Consider the following 13,183-nt stretch of genomic DNA (forward strand, 5'->3'; position numbering starts at 1 on the left):
AAATTATTTAAACCTCTGTCTCTTCAGGTTCTAATTATGGGACGCCTCATCCCACGCTGGCTAGTGAAATAAAAGAGAGAGGAACAGAATAGGTGTACCTTTAACCATCACTGAGAAGGTAGTTAACTGAAATGCTAAAAGTGGCATCCGAGGAAATGCAATTACACCACAATCCCTTCCTCCTATTGTAGTGTTTCATTTTGCTTTTTTTTTTTTAAGAGAAGAGGTCAAATAAACATGTAAAGGCAATTTCCTTCCAAATGCCCATTTTTTCTTTGCAAATGTATTCCTTAGTTGCTATTTCTCAGAGCTGCTAGAAACCAAGTATATGGTAACGGGTCTTAGCTATTCTGAGCAGTATAACTGACTTGTTTGTGATATGTTGTTTATCTGTGGTCAATGATATGAGGAAGTTGTGTACTGAAAAGAGAAACTGATCCAGAGTGGATTTTTATTACTTGGCGACTTCAAGTGTAATTTTATCAGCTCTTGTTAATGGTGCTAATTTCCTAGTAGTGTGTGTGCATGTGCTTTTTGGAGGATGGGATGAAGTGTGAAAACATAAAGGTAAAGAGACCCCTGACCATTAGGTCCAGTTGCGGACGACTTGGGTTGCGGCGCTCATCTCGCTTTATTGGCCGAGGGAGCCGTCGTACAGCTTCCAGGTCATGTGGCCAGCATGACTAAGCTGCTTTTGCCGAACCAGAGCAGCGCACGGAAACGTCGTTTACCTTCCTGCCAGAGCGGTACCTATTTATCTACTTGCACTTTGACGTGCTTTCGAACTGCTAGGTTGGCAGGAGCTGGGACCCAGCAACGGGAGCTCACCCCGTCGTGGGGATTCGAACTGCCAATCTTCTGATTGGCAAGCCCTAGGCTCTGTGGTTTAACCCACAGCACCACCTGCGTCCCATGAAAAGGACATGGAGGAGAAGAAAAAGTGGGATAATTGGCTATACTTATCTATTCCCCTAGTTACGCTATTCAGAAGACCCCAATTGCCCTTGTAATGTAGTTTTTATTACTTTAAATCAGAGGTTTTCAGCCTTTTTGGGTCCACGGCTCTCTTGACCAACTACATTCTTTTTGCGGCACCCCTGTGGGGCTCTGGAGCCCAGTTATGTCACCCCTTGCCTGCAGAGCTGGCAGCCTCTCCCCCCTTTTCAAACACCTTCACTTGTGGAGTGTGCCTTCACCCTCCTCTCCTCTCCTTGGGAGTGCTTTGGGCAGCTACTGCTGCTGCCCCTGGTCTCTGAGCTGCCTCCCCTGCCCCAAAGAGAGGTGCCTCCTCCCACTGCCCCACAGGGGCCTAGGAAGCACCCCCTGGCTAGCCCCAGAGTCGCCATTTGTTTGGGGAGCTTGTAGCCAGGGCTGCTGGAACAAACAGCTGTGCAAGCCTTTCGGAGGCAGAAACATGAGAGGGCACCAGAGGAAGGAAGGAAAGAGGGACAGAGGCCAGTGTTGCCCACAACACCCCTGACCATCATTCAAGGCACCCCAGGGTGCCACGGCACACTGGGTGAAAACCACTTTTTATATTTATAAACATCCCTGAATTTCATAGACAGGCATATAGCACTCAATTTTCTGTTTAAAGGGTCCACATTTAGGAAGGTATCCAACTAAGCTTTACTCAGAACAGACCTGTTGAATTTAATGGCCCTAGTTTAATCATGGGCTACTTTGAGTAAAACTTAGCTGACTACTGCTCCTAATTATTTAAGCATAATTGCAAAAATAAATGACAGTGTTTAGGATTTATTCCCTTCTTATCTTTGGATAGTGTTCAGTGTAGGAGAATAGGCAAAAGTGGTTGATTTGGATATACCAGACCCAATTTCAGTTGTTTGCTATGTCATTAATTTCACTGGAGCCATTAGCTACCTCATAGCCAAGCATACCTCAAGTGGCTGTGAAGACAATGAAAATTCTAGCTGTGCCACCTTGAGCTGAAAGAAAAGTGGGATAGATTTGTAACAAATTTGGGTGTAGGAAGAGCAAATGAACTTTTTTTTTTTAATATAGCAAACAGTAAAAAAAAAAAAAACAACCCACAAAGCAAGTGTGACAAGTCATTGTGCAAAACTATAAAGCTGAAGGAATTAGTGGAAACCTGCATTAAATGTCTGGGTAAAAAATGGACAAATTCACAGTACAGCGGCATTTCTGAATTGTCAGCTTTCACTCTTACCAGTGCTGATTCCTGTGCTTTCCTCAAATCTCTAAATCAAGGGTGGTAACTGGGGTACAAGCTGGCAGAGGAACAGTTAAGCAACCCCCTTCCTTTTCCCCTAAGTCGGCTCCCCTGTGAATGCCTTCCTCCACTTTGCACATCAGCAGCAAACACAGGAATGGGAATCCTGTAGTTATCACCAGACCTCTGGTTTAACAGAGCTTAATCAATAATATGCCTTTTCACCCATGCAACCCAACCCTGTGCATGCTTATGCAAGAGGTAAGTCACAGAGTTCAGTGGGACTTTCCCTTTGAGTAACTGTATTTGGCTTAAGAGTTCAACCCTAGAAAGGAAAGATAGTTGAAGGTTTTTGTTTTTTTTAAAAAAGTTTCAACTCCACTTCAGCAACCCCTCTGCCCACTTCAATTTAAGATAGAGCTTTAGTATTGCTCTTTAGGGCATAGATAAAACCAAGAATTAGAGTTGCTGGACTCCGTGGGTATCACTGCTATGAAATATCATCCACAAGTATATTTATAGTGTGCTTTCAAAAGTGAACTAACGAAACCAGGTAATAAAAATATTGCTAATGTCACTGCTTATCTATATTATCTATATTAGTATGGCTTTTTAAAAAAGAGTTCCACTACATAAGTCCTATTTTTAATGGAACTATTCTCAGTGGTGACGGTGAGCTTCTGCTACAAATGTGATAGCAATAAATATCTAGCACTGTAAACATTGTCTGTCTTAGAAGCAACCCAAGATACAATTTATCTTGGGATTAATAAATAAGATGATGCCTCTCATATCTGTTCCAGCATAAACAGAGTCACTATGTTAGCTTTAAGGTTTAGATTGTGAATTTATTTACAATACACATTTTCCTACGTCAGGTACAGACTGCAGCCTACCCTTATAATCAAAAACTTCTACAATCTGTTGCATTCAGTAACATGTTTTCAGGCATGCCTTCTTAAGATTTGTATGGCTTTGCTTTTTGAGAGGAAGTGGTCAAGCACGGTGAATCCCCATGTGTTTCTGTCCATTGTCATTTGCATTTGTTGCTTTGTAGATACTGTGACTTTGGCTTGGTCCAATGTATTGTTTGAAATAGGAAAGATTTTCTAAATATATATATTTTTTACATTGCAAAAATGTTGCAGACCGCTTTGTCTTGATGTAAAGGTTAGCTGCCTTTAAGGTCTGTCTAAGAGTTATGTGTCACAGGAAAGCTTGTGTGCTTCTTCATGATGGATGATTATACATTAAGGCTCTCTTAATTCGATTGTCTCAGAATAACCTGACAAAGACACTCTTATCAATTATTCTAATGGAAGATTTTATTATACTAGCTCAGCAACAATAATCAAACTATGATCTCCATAGAAATGTTGTTTTGTAATATTAAAATATATATACTGAAATTGTAAGTGGTGCAATTTGGGTATTTCTTTACAAAACATCTAAACTTCAGGGAACCTATTAATTCAAGATGTTACAGTAGGGCTCGTTCTTGCACAATTACAGTTGTTGCCCAAAGCATACAGAAATGAAGTAATATGTGTGAATTTATTTTATAGCATTTGTGTTCCACCTTTCCTCCAAGGAGCTCAGGGCAACATGCATAGGGTAATCTCGTATCACAGCATCTCAGTCCATATTGGTATTTTGTCATTTCAGCCTGTAGCGGTAAATTAGGCTGAAAGCTAGTGCCTTGCCCAGAGTCACCCACTGAACTTCATGGTTCAGTTTGCACATGGGTCTTCCTGATCTAACTCCCAACACACTGGGCCCCATTTAAGTTGCATGTTGAATTAAATTACAGGTAGGTAGCCATGTTGGTCTGCCATAGTCAAAACAAAATAAAAAAATAAAAAAACCCGTCCAGTAGCACCTTAGAGACCAACTAAGTTTGTTCTTGGTATGAGCAAACTTAGTTGGTCTCTAAGGTGCTACTGGACGGTTTTTTTTATTTTTTAGTTTTTTTATTTTGTCTTGAATTAAATGTCTATATCCAAGGACTTACCCTTTCTTAAAGGTTCATTGCTAGTTGCCATACACACTCCTAACTCAGGGATTTTTTAAGGTGATGTTACCTACAGAGTTCTCTATCCAGGTCTGAGGTTAATTCTAATTTATGTAAGATGCTTGCATAAATCCCACCTGTTTTCAATCCAAATTTTAGTTACCCAAACGATAGAAAGCTTGTCTTTCCTCAGATGTTAGGGCCCTGAAGGTTTTTTATATATTTTTATTTCCAGAGCAGCATCTTTTAGATTTTAGTTGACTCTATTTACTGTGATAAGAAAAATCAAGGCAAGAGCCTCTGAGACATCTGATTCTAAATGCTTACAAGCTTGCAATATGGAGGCTTACAAAGTAATGAGGGCACCCTTTGCAGAAAATGTATTAGCCCCCTTTGGCATTTTTGTTTGTCTGTTCCAACCAAGCAGTCTGTTCTTACTTGGCTGTGTTTCAAATGCATTCTTCCCAATTTTGTGTTTGTGTACTGCTTTGATACTACCCAGTTTGAAATGGCATTGTCTTGGGTGCTAGTGCAGCCGTCCTTCGTTGGAACAAAAAGCACATATTTCTCTATACTTTACTGATGGGAAGAGATAAGTGTATTTGTTTTGGAAGACTTTTGTCTTGTTTTGTATCTGGGACTTACGTAATGGCTTTACCAGATGACTGACTGTGGGCTTGTAATTGAGTTTTATTTTATTTTATTAATGTTTGGCCAGTCCAGGGGGAAAGGGGTGGATGGGCAGTGTAGTCTATGTTTTATGGGTGGAGAGACTATCATTGTTGTTACTGAAGGGTTGCTTTAAGATACTGTTATTGTTCAAGTTCAAATAGTGAAAGTTAGTGTTATAGGAAGCTCTGAAATAACTCCTGGAGCCTGGTCCTAAGGAGTCCATCTGAGAAAATGATTTGGTATTTTCTGCCTCCTACTGGTCAGAGGGAAAAGTACCCAATATAGTGTGGCACTTGCAGTAATTGCAGAAGGACAACTTTGCAGGTAAGAGCCTAAGTTGACCATTTCAATGTTCAAAAGTGATCAGAATTATCCATGTTTTGGATAGTAAGTGGCCTGAAACCTGAACCAAGGAACTTTGGCTGAATCTACTCCAGTCCCTACTTCACAGATGCTACTGCATTGTCTCAAACAGCTAAGTAATCTGTGCTTGCTTCTACAAACATCTTTTAGTTTTACGAGACTATGGAATTATAGAATGCAGTGATGATACTTGTTTACATTTAGCAGGACTTCAGCAAAGACTTGACAGTTCAGTTTCAATGAGGATTTTAAAATCATCTGCCAGTTTTCAATCCACCCCCTTTCTTTGCTAGTTTTCCCTAGCTTTTTCCAATAATGTGTTCCCAGGAATAGCAGAGCCTGTGCTATAGGAAGAATTATTAAAGCCTCTGTTTTAATGTAGCCACTGTGATGGATGGGGAAAGGGTATGGTTTTTCATGTGTTGTTTGAGAACAGAGTTCAGTGCAAGTCAGCTCAATGCAGTCACCTCCATTAACTGCTGAAATTCAAAATGTCAGTTCTTTGAGGATGTTTAAGGCCATGAGCTTGAACTAGATCTTCTGTTTACATTGTAGGATGTCAACATGAAGGACATCTCTCACTTTTGATAGCAGTTGATGAGTGCTTAATGCTGCGCCACAGGATAAAAGCTGTAACTTTAAAAGCCTCCAGTAGAAATTGTAGAAACACCGTGCAGTATGATTAAAGACACCTTTAAAAAAAATTGTAGCCTGAAGAAACATTATACATCATCTGTTGAATTGCTTGTACAATTGTGCTTTGGACAAAATGCGCCAACTGGTTTGATCTTTTAGCACTCTACAAATTAAACTTGATTTAGAATTCTGAATTCAGGGGTTTCCAGTTTTGAAAATGAACCTTAACTAGGTACTAGACCACCGTTAGTGAAATTGTTACATCAGCTCAGTGATAAGGCTAAACAGTGCTGAACCCTCTGAACTTTTAAAAATAGACTTAGAAGGTGTAATTTCGACTTCATTCACCTCATTGACTGTAACCCTTATCCTAATGGGGAGCGTGTTTGGAATTACGTGACAGATTTTTTTCTTGTATCGTATTCTCAAATTTCAGTTTTTTTTAAAAAAGGAAAGGATAGATTTTAACAAGATCACGAGAACAGGAGCCAGAGATAAGCCTTCAGAGGGAGCCTGTGGCCCTCTAGGTTTTGCTGGCTTACACTGATAACTCCCAGCATTCCTGATCATTGGCTATGCTATCTGGGACTAATGGGAGTCATAGTCCAACAACAATGGAGAGCCACAGGTTCTGCATCCATGACCTAGGTTATATTTGTCTTGATTCTGTAATCCCATTGCTCTGGGTGGAATTCAACAATGCACTATGTTGAATGCTCTGTCTGAGCAAGCATACCAGTTTACCAGATTGAGTAATCCCCCTTCCTCTCCATGCACTGTTCCAGGAGGTTTCCAAAGCCAACTTTGAGGTGGGGAGGGAAGACCCAATTGCGTAAGTCGAAGCCCTTCTCATGAGACTCATTAGATGAATCCCGCCCTCTGTTAGGTTGCTTTCTGTGGTTTGCTGATCCAATGATTCTCCTTTCCTGGCCCGTATAGCTTCTCCACTGGGGATTTAGAAGCCATCAATATCATAACTGGAAACCAAAGAGAAATGACAGCTCCTTTTTTTGCTTCAACAAAGGCTTAAAGATTAGAATATAATCAGAATGAGCACATTGATTTACCATTCAGTTATCAGTAGGTGCAGTAATTTTGTAACATGCAATTAAATGCACCAGTTGAATGACTACCAGTTTGACAGTTGGTTTACGAAAGCAGTTTATTTTCCTGAATCATCAAGAAAAACTTGTACTATCTTAAAGGATGTACCGGTGTATGTGAAAAAACTGTGGAGCTGTTTATTCTTAACACACACAAAGACCCTGTACTGACAACCTACAACCCCAAGACACATGCAGTTATTTGTGGTATCTTTATATTGACAGGCAAATGTTTACTTATTTTATGTTACAGGTGGGTAGCCGTGTTGGTCTGCCATAGTCGAAACAAAATAGAAAATTCTTTCCAGTAGCACCTTAGAGACCAACTGAGTTTGTTCTTGGTATGAGCTTTCTACTTATTTTATATTACATATATTTACATAAATGTTTACCTGTCAGTTAGTAGCATTTCAGCTATCAGAATTTCATGAGAATAATCCAGCACAAAGATAAATAATTGCCCACTGCCATTCATTGAGACTTAACAGCATGCAGATAAAATCTTAATAGTTTACAGCAGAAGGATTAGTATCATCAGGTATTGCCCTGAGGTGAAAGCTTATGCAATGCAACCCTGCTGCCACTTCAACTTAACAAGTCCAATACAATATTGGTAGGATATGATATCTACTAGCTGTAACCCTGCAAATGATCTCTCCGAATCTATAAATGCTACTTGTTGGAAATATTGAGCAGAATTTCTAAAATGTTGTTTGAGGTATTGACTCCAGGAATGTAGACAGAGACGCTCAAATACCATTTTAGCAATATTTGGTGTCCTTAAAAGAGAACTGTTTCTTACCCCAGAGATCTTAATAGTTTAATTGTCTAGACACTGAAGTTGGGAGGGAGATGTCTTATGTTGCAATGTTAATATTTCAGAATTGTTCATGAGTTGGTTAGTTGTAATACAGGAAATGCTTCATTTCATAGTTTCTGTAACAAAGGGCAAATAAATGCACCTCCCTATCCCTGCATTTTCCTTCTTGAAGCTGCACTGCTTTTCCAGCCACAAAGTGGAATGTCTCAATTGAATTGTGTATCTGAAGAAGTGTGCATGCACACGAAAGCTCATACCAAGAACAAACTTAGTTGGTCTCTAAGGTGCTACTGGAAGGAATTTTTTTATTTTGTTTCAACTACAGAAGACATGGGTGGTGCTGTGGGTTAAACCACTGAGCCTAGGGTTTGCTGATCAGAAGGTCGGTGGTTCAAATCCCCGCGACGGGGTGAGCTCCCGTTGCTCGGTCCCAGCTTCTGCCCACCTAGCAGTTCGAAAGCACGTCAAAGTGCAAGTAGATAAATAGGTACCGCTCCAGCAGGAAGGTAAACGGCGTTTCTGTGCGTTGCTCTGGTTCGCCAGAAGCGGCTTAGTCATGCTGGCCACATGACCCGGAAGCTGTACGCCGGCTCCCTCGGCCAGTAATGCGAGATGAGCACCGCAACCCCAGAGTCGGACACGACTGGACCTAATGGTCAGGGGTCCCTTTACCTTTACAGCAGACCAACACGGCTACCTACCTATAACTACCAGTAGATCAGTTGGATTGGTGTGAGGTGAATCTCGAAAAATTAGAATATTGTGGAAAAGTCCATTTATGTAAGCAATTGTCTTCATTAGCTACTGGAGTTTAATATATGAGATAGACTCATGACATGCAAAGCGAGATATGTCAAGCCTTTGTTTGTTATAATTGTGATGATTATGGCGTACAGCTGATGAAAACCCCAAAGTTGAAATTGTAATTTGGAGTTCTCATCAGCTGTATGCCATAATCATCACAATTATAACAAATAAAGGCTTGACATATCTCGCTTTGCATGTCATGAGTCTATGTCATATATTAGTTTCACCTTTTAAGTTGAATTACTGAAAGAAATTAACCTTTCCACGATATTCTAATTTTTCGAGTTTCACCTGTACTACATAGAATACTTAATTTGGGCCAGGGAGATATGTTTGATTGATTTTGATATGTTTGTGTGGCACAGAACACCCCAAGTTGACACAGAAAAAATAAGGAGTTATCAATGGCCACTTGTGTGCTATGTGGTGATTCAAGGCTTAAATTCCACCCTAAATGACATTTATCAAACACAGATGTGTGAGCAGTTCCAAGAATAGGATTCCTTTCTTGCTTACCTTCATCCTTATTTGTGTACTCCCCTAAGCCCAAGGTAGATTGTCATGTTGTGAGCCCTGTTGGATCAGTCTGATGGTTCAGCTAGTCCAGCATTTTGTTTCTAACATCACCCTGGGAAGTGTGCAGGCAAGATGTGAAGGCGTTGACCCTCTCTCACCTCCTGTATTGATCCCAGCATCTCTTACTCAGAGGTATACACTCTCTGACATCCCATTTAGCTGTTATGGCTGATATCTGTTGATAGACTCTTTCCTCCTTGATGCTAAGCAGTTGAATGGGGGGGGGACAGGAAGTGCTATTTCACACTACAGACTCATACTTGCAGTTTCAGTGCCATGATATGTGGTAATGACCACAAGCTTAGATGGCTTCACATTACAGATTAGAAAATTCATCAAGAAGTGAAGGGGCTCCTGAGTTCTTTTAAGAGTCCCCCCCCATCCACTCTCTCCATATTGTTTATCATTTAAAAACAAAAAACCAACAAATGCCCCCCTATACTGTTGTTTTTCTAGATTTAAAAACTCCCAGGAAATATTGTTAAGCCTTTCCACATGGGGAAAACTCTCCAGACTCTTGATTACCGGTATTTTAATTCCCCCTTTCCTCACCTTTTCCAGTTGTACGATCTCTTTTTTGAGATGAAATAACTAGAATTGCCCACTGTGTTCCGAATGCAGTTGCATCATACCTTTTTTCTCAGCCTGTATTGAGTCTTTGACTAGCTTGGCACAGTAGCTTGGGCTTTGAGCTTTTTATATTGTGCACACACCTTTTAGATATTGCCTTGCCAGTGGATGTGGTGGAACTTCCTTTTCTCCTGTTCTCTCCATGTTCGGGAGCATCCCCCAACCCTCACCCCCGCAGATCTGAGGGGTTGCAAGGGTAAGGAGAGGAGGAGTAAGTCCTGTTTTAGCAAGTGGAAATCTGTTAATCCGAATGTGGTGTCCCATTTACATCACTGCCTTATGTTTCCATCTTCTTAAACTTTTATTTAATATGTTGTAGCTTTCAAAATGCACAGGATGTTCTACAGACAGTAATAAAGATACTTCCCCTCCTCTTAGTGCTGGCTTGGGTATATTGTCTGCTGAGCACTAAATAGAAGCAGTCTGTTTTCTTAACCCTCATTTGTTTATGCAAAGCTAGCTGAAACAGTGCTCTAATTTCATCCTTTTATCTCTTGTTTCACTCATCATCTAGTTGGACAGAGTAGAGCCCACTGCGTCTAGGGTGGCTGCTCAGGCTAATTTATTAATTGTCTGGTGAAGTGCCAAAGTAATTTCCCAGAGCCTTTGGTAGAATGGGGGCAAAACATTTCCTTCCGTAAAAACTTGATTTCTAAACTTAGTTTTCCTTAAGCTAAAAACTCGTGAAATATTTTTTTGCTGTTGAATGCGTGAAATGCGTGGGCCTTCTATAATCATCTTCAATCTACAACATTAGAGAATTCTAATTGTAAGACATATGCCGCATAAGGCATATACAATATTAGTAAAAGCTCTGTTAATACTATCATTAATCCTGTGACTGGGACTGTTTTCTGTCCATTTGTTGGCTTCATTGCTTGTTAATGAACAGTCAATCAATCAAGACAGCTTACAGCATACAAAAAAATACATTGCAGACATGAGTACTCATAAACAATAAATAAAACATCAAAAGGTACACAGCCAAATTGAACAATTTCCACATAAATCATAAGAAGATCTAAAATAAAGATACAAAATAATAATAATACCAGTAACAGCAACACCCCCCTAAACCAGTGTTTTTCAACCACTGTTCCGCGGCACACTAGTGTGCCGCGAGATGTTGCCTGGTGTGCAGTGGGAAAAATTGTGTTTATTTGATTCCTATTCAAGAGAATTACTTTATATATAGTCAATATAGGCACAGAGTTAATTTTTTTAACATTTTCTAATGGTGGTGTGCCTCGTGATTTTTTTCATGAAACAAGTGTGCCTTTGCCCAAAAAAGGTTGAAAAACACTGCCCTAAACAATACTGCAGCTCAATAATACTCTGTTCAGCAACCTTAGCTTTTGAAACTCGAGTCAGTCAGGGCACCGTAGTTTTTGAAGAAAAGAGGCTAGCTTTTAGGTTTCTTGCAAGTAATTTTAACTAGATATGAGTGAAAGTATATACCTAGGTGATTTTGCTAGAATCCTGGCTTTGCAGCTGTGGCTGTAAAGAAAATTGAGGAAGAAAATGTGATGGAAGTATAGAATCATGGATTGCACCCCTCTATTGCAGGGATAGTAGAGCCTATGTCCTTCCAGATGTTGTTGGATTCCAGTTCCTCCCATCACTCTCAGCCAACACGGCAAGTGGTTGGGGATGAGCAAAATTATGAGCATAAGGACCACTGGACAACTGTTCAGTATGGTGAAATATTTCTTTGCAGGAAGGTACTCTTTAATTTTCTCAGGATTGGGGGGGGGGAACCCGCTCCCCACATAACCTACCCTACTTGAACTAGTCATCCTTACCATTTTTGCTGTTCAGCATCAAGTAATCCAGATGTGGCTTGTCATCAAAACTCAGTGAGGCCTACTTGGAGAAGCTTGACAAGAAAACTCTTCTTAGAGCATTCCAATTCCACCCCAGTACTTAAATTAGCACTCCCGTTGTAACTCTCAAAACATTTAGTAAGTGCTAGACTTCAACTGAAATATCTGGTTTCCTTCGAAGTTATGACCTAAAAAACAACGCTATGAGCCTCTTTACCAGTTTAAACCTGCAGAAATACATTGAAAGAAAAATGAAGCCTTCGCTAACCATGGCCTGGTGCATCATTGTAATATATTTACGTCTTTTTTGGAGTTAATAGTAGCCTTGCACAGGCGTTCACTCCTCATGCGATTATCATCACGTGAGGTGACTTCCCCCATCATAGAGCAGGCTCCTTGCTTTGGACCTTCCTCCGCCCAACATGTACATAGTGGGGTTTGTGTGAGAGAGAAGGCAAGCACTGTCCTGTTCTTCCCTTCATGAGGAGTGAATGGCTTTATATGGCTAGTGAGAATGTTGGTTTTAGATTAATAATGAAGCCTCTCAAAATTGGATGGTGATGATTATTTTATTTACGAATTGCTTCCCATGAGGCATATTGGTGTGATTTACAATATTGCATGTTACATTTAGAAAGACAATTAAAAAAGATAGGTCTTAATACAAAGTTCAGTGACCACTGGGGTAAGAAAAATATGTGGGTATGCCATTGTCTGAAGTTCATGCACTTGTCTTTTCTGCAGTCAAGAATTTGGCTGGACACATGTGAAAAAGGCTGACTTTTGATTAAACACGTGCAGGGTTAAGTAGTGAATCTTGCATAATTTCAGTCTGTGATTGGTTACTGATGTATCAGCAAAGAGCATTTATCAGGCAGGCATTTATCGCTGTCCCTTGTTAAATAAAATGACTAGACTTAAAAAAAAAATAGGGAGTGCTTTTCCTCATGTTTAAATGTACAAATGGTTGTTGTAATTGCAATTGTAATTCTAATTCTAATGCAGCATACTCATAACCCAGAGAGAAGGTTAACTGTCGGCTTATGAGTAAGGAAAATGCATTTGTGTTCCTGTGCAGTATACAGGCTATGCAAAGGAGATAATCTTTAGGAGTATTGGCCATGCTTGTGGAGATATAAATACAGATAGGGAATTCCATATAATGAGAAGAACCTACTGATTCTGTGTCACCTTTCTTGAAAATATTTTTTTTACATGTGAGTTTTTGTTTGCTTTTGTAGTGAGTTTGGTGGTGAAAAACAGCCAGAATGACAACTTTGGGCACTCAAGTCTTCTGTCCGCAGAACAGGTACAGCAGTGACAGCAGTAGCTGAAGGGTGAGTCCTCACCTTATACTCTTCATGTACAACAGCTCTTTTCATCATCTGAGCATGAGAAATAACAAGATAACCCATAATGTATCAATTTTATTAACTGTCATAGATAAGAGGCAGTTATCGCAGCAAATAACTACGCAGCAAAAAACTGAGCTTGTAAATGGTAATTTCTCTCCTACTGCATATTATAGTAACTGTCAGATTGGATGGG

The 13,183-nt window shown here is 40.0% G+C and overlaps 1 protein-coding gene across 6 annotated transcripts in view; it reads left to right on the plus strand.

Annotated features, from left to right (window-relative positions):
* C11H18orf25 (chromosome 11 C18orf25 homolog) overlaps positions 1-13,183 on the plus strand; it is a 55,022-nt gene that overhangs the window by 5,199 nt on the left and 36,640 nt on the right. For 5 of the 6 annotated variants that reach the window (XM_033164467.1, XM_033164462.1, XM_033164464.1 and 2 more), the window contains exon 2: positions 12,877-12,972. The gene's annotated coding sequence lies outside the window, so the exon portion shown is untranslated. Of the gene's footprint in view, positions 1-24; positions 119-12,876; positions 12,973-13,183 lie in introns of those variants that run through there. The other variant, XM_033164463.1, reaches the window with a different exon arrangement.

Source organism: Lacerta agilis, chromosome 11 (genome assembly GCF_009819535.1).
Source record: "Lacerta agilis isolate rLacAgi1 chromosome 11, rLacAgi1.pri, whole genome shotgun sequence".
Classification (NCBI taxonomy): Eukaryota; Metazoa; Chordata; class Lepidosauria; order Squamata; family Lacertidae; genus Lacerta; species Lacerta agilis.